Source organism: Bactrocera dorsalis, chromosome 1, assembly GCF_023373825.1.
Source record: "Bactrocera dorsalis isolate Fly_Bdor chromosome 1, ASM2337382v1, whole genome shotgun sequence".
Taxonomy (NCBI): Eukaryota; Metazoa; Arthropoda; class Insecta; order Diptera; family Tephritidae; genus Bactrocera; species Bactrocera dorsalis.
This window is the reverse complement of record NC_064303.1, coordinates 112,928,688-112,941,871: the sequence shown is the minus strand read 5'-3', so window position 1 is coordinate 112,941,871 and position 13,184 is coordinate 112,928,688.

Genomic DNA, 13,184 nt, shown 5'->3' with positions numbered 1-13,184 from the left:
ATCCAATATTGACGCCGGATCCTACCATTTTGGAGATACAATTTAATGTCTATGGAGTATTTTGTACCGTTATATGATAAAGGAACCGGTTTTTGATCCGACTTCATCTATTTTTAGACTAACAATTGGGGTTCTTATAAGATTTATCTTGAGCGAATTTGGTTACTTAAGCTTGAATGGTTTGGGATCTCTCATGCATATTGAATCTCGTAAGGTGGGGTCACGCTTATTTTTTCAGTCTCTGGTCCACATGTGCGGCTTGCTTCTTTGATCCTCCGTGCCAAATTACACTTCTATATCTTAGTTTAAAGCTTAGTGGTGCTTTTTTAGTTTTCGATTAATGGCGTTTTGTGGGCGTGAGCCAACTACGCCTATATACGTGTACAAATGATAAGAAATTCCCTCTGTCTGCGGTGCATACATTGGGGCGTTTAACACCAACTGAGCTTTCACCGAATTATGAGCGAATTAAAAAGGAATTCACTGAACCCAAAAACACAAATTTCGCTACTCGCAAGCGTGCTTTGTAAATTGTACGAATCAAATTGGAATTACAATTTTTTAAATGCGCATTTTTCACGCAGCTGACAGCGATAAATCATTCCAATTAGATGAGCTGCGCGTATTTATCTGAAAAATGGCGCTAATTCCATTTTCTGGCGCCACAAGTACACCAAACGCATACAAATACGAATACATGCATGTGTAAACACACACAAACACACGCATAGACATGTGTGTGAGAAATCAAATTGTGGCTGTGGAGTCTTAAATGGCGAAAGTTACTAAAAGCGCATAAAACGAAACGAAAATGAAGTGTGCAGGGAGCGATGGCGGCGGAGGCGGCGCTGAAGGAGCGCGAAAGTTGGGAAAATACCCTAATTTGCATATTTTAAATATAACAATAAACTCAATGAATTGTGTCGTAATCAAGTCAAATCGAATAATATGACACGCTGGAAATATTTGCGGAGACTGCGGCGTGGCGGTGGCAAAAGCAACGAAGCGAGCAAATACGCTCAATCGAACGCTGATGGAAAAGAGCGAAGAACAGCAAGAAGCGCTGAAAGCAGAGCGCCAACGTCGTATTAGCACACACACACACACACACACAGCAATAAAGTAAATAATTTACGGTGGCACAACGAACAACGAAGGGGACACAATGCATAAAATTGAAAATGATCATCAGCTGGCGTGACAGGGGTCGTGGCACATGCGTCCCGAGCGTGCATCGAAAGCGGATCGAACGCGCAACGCACGGTGCGGAAAGCGGACAATGGCAGTGCGCACTTGCTGCCCCATTCATTCATTCATTTGCTCGCAAATTCATTGCTGTGTTGAGTGACTTCATTCGTCATGGCCGAAATGGCTGCTGTCAATGCGTGTGAGCGGGGGACCTGCGTCTACGTGAAGACCCTTCTATCCACACACACACACAAACGAAATGGAGTCTGCGGCGCTTAGGCAGCGGTATGCATGTGTGTCTGTAGTTGTGTGGGTGTGTGGCTGCGAGTTCATTTATGCATTCATCAATCAGTTAACAAAGTGTAAATTTTGTATTTTTCACACTCGTGAAAAGCTAAATGAAATGGGCGACGAGGGTGGGTGCTTGTTGGTGAAGTTGAGCTTGGCGTAAGGAAGTGTGTAGTTTTCGCCAGCTGTGGCGGCCGCTGCGAGGCAAGTTGCGGCGTCGGGTGCCGTGTGTGGCTGAAATGGGTCTCAACGCCATAATCGGTGTGCGAAATCAAACATTTTATGCGCGTGAATGTGCTTCGAATGCCCGCAACGGCAGACACAACGCCAGCGAAAATAGCGCGCGCCGGCAGTTGGTTGCCCAAAGTATTCAAACAGTAAATAAAAATGCCAAGGAATCAAACACATATAAAAACAACAAGCGGTGAGCGCGCGCTTACATTGCACGTCTGTCGCTTGGGGCCAAATGTGGCAGCCTTTTCAATACCCGACGGTATTAAGAAATATTTCGCCTAATACCCCAAAGGGACGCGTCGGCTGTGCGGCTACCGTGGTGGGCTGCGGCAAGTGCGGGTTGCCTTATAGCAAGTTTGATAACGGTACCACCAGCATTTGCCAACGCGCAGTGAGGCGTGCAAACACACTCCCAACAACAGCAACCGACACACACACACACGCGCACACTCCAGCTTGCCGTTCAACGGCACCAACAAGTGTGGTGCGCGCCGTTGCTCCCCATTTATTTTATTGAAAAATATAAATTGCACCTAAAAGTATGTATGTACTGTGATTCATGAGCGAAAGTTGCCGCTTTGGCCACTGCGTTACCATTATTGTTGCTATTTCGTTTGTGATTTCGTGCTGCCGATACTTTTTGTGATTTTTGTTTGTACTTTGTTTTACATTTTCGTTTTATCGCTGCGCTGGGGTTAATTCTTTTACTGACAGCGGGTGCTTGACGCTTCGCTGCCCTCACCGGGTCTAAGGCGACAGCAGCAGCGCCACGCTGGCTCCACTATGATCTGCGTCTCTTTGTTTAGTTGGCCATTGTTGTTTTTATATCCATTTTCGGTTATTTTGGCACTTGTGTTTTTGTTGTTTTTGTTGCTTTTGTGGCGTTTGGCTTTGAAGGATTCCATTCGTTTCGGTTCAACAATCAGGCCAACCAACGTTGATGGGGTCTTGCGGCTCCGTGTGGGAATGCGCTAAAATATTATTTTGCAACAGCAGCAGCAGCGTTCAAGGGTGAGCGCCAAGCGCACTGCGTGTGTGGGTGTATGTGTGTGCTAGTGAAATATATGTGCTGTCTCGTTTGCGAATTTTATTTAAAAATTCCGTCATATTGGAATGCTGTCCCAGCAGCTGGCGGGGCCAACTGATTGAATGACTGGATCAGCAACTGCTTAGCCGAGTGACTCGCTTCGGTTGGCCCTTGCAGGGCATCGGTTCATTGCTTCAGCCACAGCGAAGCATCGAAATCCATTTTACCCTTGAGATTTATGTCGTTGCTCGATAGTTGTTTTTGATCACCACTGCTTGTAGCCTTGTGACTGCGGACTGACAGCTAAAGAGGGTTTCGCAAGTGCAAATGGAACACGCTTCCTTCCGCTGCATCCGAATTGTTGATGGTTGACCAGCACTCAACGAACGGTCTTCGGTCAGTGGTGCGCTCAAGTCATTGTTGTAGGTGTAAGCATTGTTATAAGTGTGTGCTGCGCTTTCCTTCTAATCAATTGTTATGAATGAAAAATTTGCTGAAAATTACCTAATGCTTGAAATATGTTTTCGCAAATGTTTTGTAAATATAATGAAATATCCATTGTGCTTGGCCCCTAGTGCCTGACGGCTTTTTGACGGCCGTTGCTCTGTGCGAAAATCGCAAATATATGTGGGCGAATTCATTTGTTTAAGGCTCTGGGTTGCTCTGGCTAAATTGCTTCAAACGGTTTTTGAATTTATGAAGTGCGTTTTTCATTTGCATACTTTCAGGCTTATGTTGGTGTGCACTGTTGCCGCTATTGTTGCTGTGTTTACGTATGTGTGTGCATTGTTTTTGCACAGTTATAACGGGTATCGCTGCCAAATTGAGTCGTTGGAATTTCGCTATTGCTTTGAGCTATTCAAATGAGTTATTGGAAAAATGTGGAGAACAATTTGGGGGGGTGTACAGCATAATGAGAGAATCTGTAGGGGAGTTTGAGAGCGTATGTTTCATAAAAGTAAATGTAGAATAATATATTAGATTTTTTGTGAACTTTTCAAGCTTTCTAAATTGTTTAGCTACAATTGGTAATGAAATTCTGAAAAGCATTTTTTGCCTGCTACTTATATGATTTTACTTATTTCTAATAATAGTCACACATGTCAGTCCTCTGGCCTTAAGTCACAACTTAAGCCTCCGTAGCCAATGTTTATCCTTCCAAAAGCATATTAAATAGCTATAATAGCTATTCAAGAACGCCGCATGCACATCACATATTTTTTTAGCCAATTTATTGTGGCTGTCTGAAGACACTTGAAGTCAATAAAAGCCAACAATTTTGCATTGAATTTTTATAAAATATCTAGAGGACCTGCCCGTTAAGTTAGAATTGGTTTTTAGGGTAAAAATACTATTGAATTTGGGCTGTGCATCAGTGAAATCAATCGAGTCCAATCGATTGTCAGCCTAGTGGACTGCATATTAAGAAACGGTTCTCAAGCGTGAAAAGACAAAAAAAAATCGGCTGGCAAGGTTATGGCATCACTCTTTTGGGATGCCCGTGGTATATTATTCATCGAATAATAAATGAGCCAGTTTTAATTCATTGCATTGTGTGTTTGATTGTAGTTCTACTCTACCATTCCTAATATTTAGCAATTTTAATATTTTTCAGGAAGGATTAGTTTGAAATTGTACGCATACATATATGTGTTCATCGTTCCCGTTTAAATATTGCATTGCTCTGTGCAATGCTTCGAAAAGATTTCTGTATATCTCAAAATTTAATAGACCTTTTTATCAACATTTCAGTTATGCCACACCTTTTGCAATTGTAAATTGCCATCTTGACAGACCCCCTCCAATAGTTAGCAGGTATGAAAAAAATATTATATATTGTCCACAATGTAAAAACTCTATCCACAGTTGTCGCCTTTTACTTTGGCATCGTTTTCTTTAATGCACGTTTACGCCAATTTAAGGTTTGAATATTGGATACTGTGATGGTAGCGCCATCCATCGGTCAAACATTTAAAATTAGCAATTAATTACAAATGAAAAATTAATTTAAAAAAACATTTTCCAGTGGACCAAATTGTAAATCTAAACCATTCTCGAATCTCCTTGAACATACACACAAAATTTCATCAAAATCGGTCCATCCGTTTAGGAGCAGTTCAAATGCAAACACACGGTCAGAAGATTTATATATATAAAGATATTTTATGTTAACATTTCGGTAACGAATTTCCATAAGTAAAATTTTTCTCAAACATAGTATGTTGGACATGTTCATGCCGCATGCGATGCCACCAACTCTAAACAGCGCGTAAAAAGCCAAATAAGCATAACAACTGCGGCGACTGCTTAACTCCTTCGGGGTGGCCAAAAATTACACACACTGAACTACGCGTCTCGCTGCTGGCAACTAATTTTAACAGTTTGTTGCTTACACAGATCATCATATCTGCGTTGCACGCACACATATAACGCAAAAAATACCACAAACATTTAGATTTGCTGGTGGTATATATTTATAAACACACACACATGCACGCCCTTTGTTGTGTTAATGAAGCCTGACTGGCTGCCCGCCCGCTCCGCGCCGTGCCATGCGTGGCCGCTCGCCCGGCAACATCAGGCGGCTTGTCAATCTAAATGTCAAACTGTCATGTTGCTGGCTGTGTTGAAGTGTGTGTTGCTATTGTTGTATAGAGTTGCTATTATTCATTCTATCTAATGTTATTCTATTTTTTGTGTGGCCTTGCAGCAAGTTACTAAAGCACATTTTAGTTAGTTGTATGTAATTAATTTTGGTTGGTTGTCAACTACTGTGTAAAACACTGCTGTTGATAGCAAAGTTACGCCACACACTTGGTTGTTGTTGTAGCTGTCATTACTTGCATTGTTGCAGCTATTAGTGCAGCCAGTGTAAGTGTCAGTCAATTTGAGATTTTTCTCACGCTAAAAAATGAGCGAAAATAATTGTTGCGTATACGCCATGGCGCGCGGGCAGAGCTTAGGGGAATGTTTATGTGCAAACAAACAACTTTCGTCGAAACTATGTGAAATATGTGGCGCTAAAGAACAGCAGTTTGTTGTGCATATTAAGTGTGGCTGCGAGGAGGGTTTTTTTGTTTTTTATTTAGAAATTTTTAATTTACTTTTAAAATATATTTTCTATATTATCTTTCAAGCTTAAAAGCAACATTTATTTATTTTAGATTAAAGTCGCTTGTTAATTATTGTCCTGCAGCTGCTAAATAATCTTTAAAGCCAATTTCACAGGCAATTAAACAAAGCACAGCATTTATTGTTTCATTGCCAATTAAGCGCGACGCCTAGGCCTTATAGTCCATAACAAATTTCGGGCGACGCCAAGTTACACGCAAACATACTTGCGCTGAATTGCAGCAAAGGATTTTCGTTGATAACAGTATTTGGACATTTGCTTGGCATTTAGAAAATTGCGCATTGAAGTTGCATGCAACCAAATGCTGTTAGGTCGGTAACGCAATGCCTTAACTAGTACACTTGGCACAAACCACACCTCATTACGTCGCAGTTGTGTTGGCATTCAACGAAATTAAGTGCACGAAATGTGGCATGCCAACAATAACAAGCGAACCAACTCAAGTGCCAGCTCAAATATAATCTAACATATGCGATTTCAACTGCTACTTGACAGTACTCTAAATTTTAATCTAATTTTAATACCTCGAAACGACGTTATAGAGCTGAGAAAATCATTTTTTCCATCCACTGGCTGTTTTGGTCGCTGGTCTTCTCGCTCTTTGCTGGTAAATAGTAGTAGAATGACCACAGAAAACATTTTTCACACAAAGCATGCTTTAAAAATCGATGGCAATTATCCACCATCCGGAATACACGAAGGCATATGCATATATTGCTGCACTTAAGTAGAAAACTTGATTTTGCCCCTTTACTTAGCATGCAACGTATACGCAAATGGAATGTTGCAACATGTTGCAGCAAGCAAAAAGTGTACCAATGCAAGCGCGCACGTTGAGAAACGTGTTAATTATGACCTCATAAAAGCCACGAAGTATATGCACGAGCAATGCGAAAAGTTGCCGTTTTAATGGACCAAACACACACACACGGACACCAACACACACACTGACGCGCACACCAGCACACACACATAGCGGTGCAGTACCATATACATTTATAAATAAACTTTCAGCGCCCAAACGACATGTAATGCAAATTTTATTTAGCATGCTTTCAGGCGCGCGCAACGAATTCAAATATTACGTATACGCCATGTACGCCGAAGGAGAAATTCCACGTAAATGCGTTGAGAAAAAGCAACGATGATATGCAAATTATTTAAAAAGTATTTAAAAATACATTTTTACGCGCCTTTTCACTTTAATTTCACACAAAATTTAATGAATTTACATAAAACCTACATAAGCAGCCTGCAAATTTACGGCCCATACTGGAGAAAAAACACTGTGCCAGTAAATGTGCAAATACAAAGCAGTAAAAAAAACAGTAAAAAGCCACACACACACACACACAGTGAAGGACAGGTGGCTTGGACTTGTGGCGGCGCTGTACGCAGCAAACCGGCAGCCGCAGAGGTTATGCAAATATTGACATTCTCTTTGAGGCTTAACAAAAAATGCAAGAGTTGAAAACCCTCACCGCACACACAGATAGGTGTCAGTGTGCTTTCGCTTGCCTACCACATAACTAGCTGAATATTATTTAGCATATCAAAAATTCCTTCACACACACATGCATAAGTGCAAACACACACACAAAAGTGCGCTGGAAGCCAGCCGATTGGGGCACCTTGCCACACATTGTAATTACTCGCTCACGAATGTTATAACTGCGGCGGCTGGGATATAGCTCTGTCATAAATTTTGGTAGAGAGTGCTCAAAGTGTCATTAGCTGAAGGCAAGATTTTTTTTTCTTTGGTAAAATACGTATACTCTTCCAATAAAAGACTTCCGCCTACAAACGAAAGTGAAAAGTATATAAAAGACTCTTCATTTATTGGGTCAAACTGTTGGGAAAAGTGCTCAGGTTAAGGGGGATTAGGGCTTTCACTAACGGATTATAAATGTTTCACTTCTTTCCTTCTCTTACGAATCGTATTTAGGGGGGGTTCTCGTCTCTAAATTAGACAAAACAACAATTTTCGCATATTTTTAAAGTTTAGATCTTCAAGAATATGACCTTAAAAGGATTTTTGGAAATCGAAATTATTGCCCAAGGTACAGCAGATTATACGACGGGGCCTCTAAGCTGAGCCAAGCGAATCCCACAATGAAAGCCTTTTCCCCGAACTACTTTTTTCAGTGTCTAAGATGTTGTCTCAAATTCTTCTTCATAGGTACCTTTGAAATTTGCTAAAAATGATTGTTATATGTCTTCATATCTTGGGTTTCCTGAATTTTCGGCTGGATTTTGAAGCATTTTTTGGACTGATTCCTTCATTCATTTTTATATGTCCATCAATTATCAATAAGAACCGAAAAAAATGGGTTGTAAAAGTGGTTTGCTATGAAAAATGCCTAAATTTAGGCGCCTAGACCCAATAAACAGACTCGCCTAGCTTTATGGCGTGAAACCGCCAAACTAAAACTCTAATCAAACAATATTTTGCCACTCTACTTCATCTCTCTTCTTCTGCGGTAAAATTTTCCATCGCATGTCCACACTTTGCACACGAGTGTAGCGACACACATGCCAGTAAGTGAATTTGCATGTGAAATGCACACTTAGCTCGAAAGCTCAGACTTGTTTGCCGTCATTTTGGCCGACGGCGCGCCTCTTGTCTTACATGCCGTTACGGCAGCGGCAGCACGGCATTGCAGCAGTGCAACGTTGGTCCCTTGTTGCTGCCGCTGGTGCCAATTAGTGCCCTTGTTAAGCACTGACCTGTAAAATTGATGAAAAATTTAAAAACGAAAATAGCTACAAAAAAGGACCCGAGCGAAGGCAAAAATTACCTCACGTCCGACGCGAGCGCACAAAATGCAATACACGCACGCATTTATGCCGGAAAGAGCTCGTAACTGAAAATGTTGAAATGAAAAATATAGTTACAGCAAATAGTACAGTATGTATGCAGGCAAGTTTAATTTTTCTTTCAATTATTATTATTTTTTCGCATTTATTTTATTTTATTTTTCCTTTAGAAAATATGACCATAGAACTCGGCGCCCGCAGCTTCGTTTATACTTTCAGCATTTCCTTCAATCATTTTTATTTGTGTTTTTCTTCTTGTTTCGCAGCTCACCTTTAACCTCACCTCACTGGCAGCAGGCGTGCGCCAACAGCTGCAGCGCACACACCGTTGCACTCACCAATACAGGTACACCGGACACACCGAAACTCGCATGGACCTTCTTGTGCGGGTAAATATTGAAAAGTTGAAAGGCTCTCTGCTGAGAGGTTGTCGAGAGGTAAGCAACAATTTTATACGCTTTATGCATTCACGATTTATGTCGGCAAATTAAAAAAGCAAATAGCGCCAGCCGTGTGCAAAGGCGTATGAAATAAACTAATTGCATAAGTAGTGTAATTAAATTGCCTTTGGCACACACGCACACACATGCTCGCACATATTGACACATTCCCATGGCGTTTTAAAAACGCTTTCTTTTCGCTCGATTGTCGGTTGTATCTTGGCAACACTATGGTGTTTATTAAGTAGTTGTTATGCCTGGCAACACTATTTACTTCTAAGCACCGAAGCACCGAAGCATGCCAAAGTCAAAGGCATACAGGTGCTCAAGTCCACTTCAGACACAAAAGCGTGCTTGCATAATCACTTTTTCAATTTTCCGCAAATTTTCTCGCCTTTGACGTGACCACAGGCTGCGACTCTTCAGCATTATATGCAGATATATTTGATTGGCTTTAAGGTTGACGGTGCGTATGAGTGACGTAAGTTTCACCGAGGCTCACTACTATACACTACTTGAAGGCTTTGTGTAGTGTGCTACAAAAGGCAAGGTACTTAATTTGCGTTTATGAAAGAAGTTGGGAAGGGTTAAGAAGTGTTTCGTTTATGGCTGTAAAGACTCTCTGGGCCACACTAAGAGCACTTCAAGTGAGGAAGGGTTATATTTTAATATATTTCTTAATAGCAACGCGGTTTTTAAGCGTGTTTTATGGCATTAGTTCCGAGGTCGAGGTCCGAGGTTAGAGTATTTATTGTAAAAACTCGCCATAAATTTAGAAGTCCCTCCTCCAATGAAATTTTCGAAGTTTGCACAGACGATACTGTGTCAGTTCGATTAGCACAACAATGGTTCGCTCGCTTCCGTTCTGGAAATTTTATTGTGAAAGATGCACCACGCTCTGGTCGACCCATTGTTGAAAAAGTGGATGAAAGTATGGAAAAGATTGACCAGGACCGTCACATAAGCAGCTATCAGATCGCTAAGGATCTTAACATTCATCTTCAAGTGGTTTTGAACCATTTAAAAAAGGCTGGCTACAAACAGAAACTCGATGTTTTGGTACCACATGATTTGTCTGTGAAAAAGTTTGTGGACCGAAATAACATCTGCGATTCTTTGCTGAAACGAATTGAAAACGAACCATTGCTGAAGTGAATGGTAACAGGAGACGAAAAGTGGATCCCAGGCGTAAATAATTACCGAAAAATATCATGGTCCAAGTGTGGTGAAGCTCAACAAGTGGTCGCAAAGCCAGGATTGACGCCTTAAAAGGTTATGCTAAGTGTTGGGTGAGATTGGAAAGGAATCATGCACTAAGAGCTGCTCCAGCCTGGTCGAAAAATTGACTCTAAATTTTTTTGTCAACAACTGATAAGATTATAGCAAGCAATCGTTAAAAACGATCAGAACTGAGCAACAGAAAGGGCTTCGTCTTCCATCAGGACAACGCTAGACCACGCGTGCCTTGATGACTCGGCAAAAACTGGGAAAGCTTAGCTGGGCAGTTTTAATGCATCCACCATATAGCCCCGACCTTGCACCATCGGACCAAATTGTTTCGATCAATGCAGAACTCCCTTATTGGAGTAAAGTTTGCTCCAAGAGAAGCCTATGGAAATTACTTGTCGCAGTTTTTCCGCCGAGAAACCAGAAAAGTTTTACACTCATGGAGTAATGTCTCTAGCGGAAAAATGGCAAAAAGTGGTCGACCAAAGTGGCACATATTTGGTCCATTAAAGTTCATTATAAATATAAAAAAAAAACAAGTTGAAGTTTGATTAGAAATACGAAAAGACTTTTTCGACTACCCAATACAATGTAAGAGAAATTCCACTTATTCATTCTGTTAGCTTATCAGAAAACTATACTTCTGAGGTCTCACTTCTTTGGTTCTTCTTCTTTCTTTCTCCCTGTTTCCGCACATGTGTTTACTTTATCTCTATACTCTAATTCCTCTTTTAGTTTATACAAAAAATGTCTTCGTCTTTTCTAAGAATGCCTCGTATGGTCTTAGGTCCACGCATGGCCCATGCGTAGGAGTAAAATATATAAATTTAGAGCTCTATTTCATTAAAGAATTCATCACTTACATCATTCATCAAACTCATTAGTTGGCATCATGCGAAGTGCAAAGCTAAGCTCGCCGGCTCTTTTCACTCATATTCACAAAACTCTTCAGCGAGCGAAACATTTCATCATTATGTTCATGCCTCTTATTCTTGAATATTTCAATAGTCCAGGTATTCAACGGTAATATTGCTACTCTTTAAGCATTTATCTAAGCAGACACCAAAGCAATAGCTCCCAAGGCCACACACATTCAGCAGCCCGAAACTGTACTTAAAAAACGCGGGCACTTAGAGGCCGTCTAATCCTCATTTCGGTAAGTAAATTTAAGCTCATAAATCTTAACTACATTTCTAGTTAACTTGCAACTATAAAAGTCGCATGCCAAATAAGCCAAGGTACCAAAAAATTACACTTAATTGCAAATTGAGTTAATTTAAAACTGAAAGTAGAAAACTTTAACAGTTAAAGGCAACGTTGGCGGCAAAAGCAAAGGCAAAAGCGGAACAAAGCGAATGGGAAGCACTGGCGCGTACTGCTTTGTGTAATAGTAACAAAGCAAGCACAAAAGACATACATACAACACACTCGAAAATGTTACACACACACATAGACACAAAATCTGTTGAAGCTGTTGGCTTACCGCTCGCTCTGCGCGTTTGGGAAAAAGTTTAAAGAGCAAACTTGCCAAAGTATTTGTGACAAATCCCTTTTACGCCTATTCTGCCCCAGACAACAACAAGCCGTACAAGCCAACAGTGAGAGTTACGAAAAGTAACCGTTGCAAAAAAATTTAATCCCGCTACCAACACACACACACGCTTGTAGCCGAGTGCCACCTCATTTTAGACTTCGTTACTGTCGTACTACTTTCACTTACACGCGCTTACCGTTATTTACAAGCACATACACGCGCTTAGATTTCAGCTCTTGTCGGCTGCGGCACTAACATTCCCAAAGTTTTCATGAACCTTAGCGACAGCATTACCGGTTCGGCCGCGCTCACCCACCTGCCAGCAACCACGGCCAAGGCCACCCTTCCAACCAAATTAGGCCGAAATGTAACCGTTGGCTTCAGCTCATTTCGTGTATTATGCAACGGCAGCAGCATATTCAAACAAGCCGCGCCTCTCCCCGCTTAGTGCGTCCCTTCCGGCTTTTGTTTCATTCTCGTTGCTTTCGTTTTTGTTTGTTTTCTATTTTGTTTGTTGCGTCAGTTTTTTGCCCTTTCGTTTGCGGCTTAATGCAAAAACTTTTCTAATGAAAATTTCTTCTCTGAAAATTTGCCTGCTTTTAGGCGACAAAGAGCGCTCTTTTCGCAACACACACACAAAGCAACTCACATGGTGCCTATATTCATGTTGTGGGGCCGTGTGTGCAGATGACAGCAACAGCAACGACTTTGAAAAATTATCAAGTGTAATTAGAATATGGCGCCGATTAGTCCTAACCATATACTTTTACAAACTAAATATATAAAATGCCGGCTATAGCTTTGTTGTTGGTAGGGTTTTTGCAATTCTTGTTGCGTTAGCTTTAAAGTATGTTGTATTCACATGTGAGGTTGTATGTGACGCTGTAAGAGTTGCTGTAGGTGCTTCACGCATAATTGATCCGCTTTTTAACATAGCAATGCTGGGAAGCGAAAATTTTCAACAGCAACAGGCAACAGCGGAAGTGAATTACCTTTACCTTAAAGAGATGATTTTTTTACAAAGACGGTGCTAAAAAAGCAGGGCCTCAATTATTGACAGTGCAGGTCCGAATTAAAGGCTGGACCGTAGGGAAGCAATTTACAGCAGATATTTCCTGCCAAACACATAGCAAAGTCTTAGAGCCACGCCCGTTTTCACTTGACGATGACGCCACTATTCGTTCCAGAAACCATACACTTCACTAAGAATCGATTTTGTTTCGATTGAATAGCAATTGGAAGATAAAAACTGGGTTCATGAAGATTTTTTGCGTCAACTCATGTCAACTCCCCTTT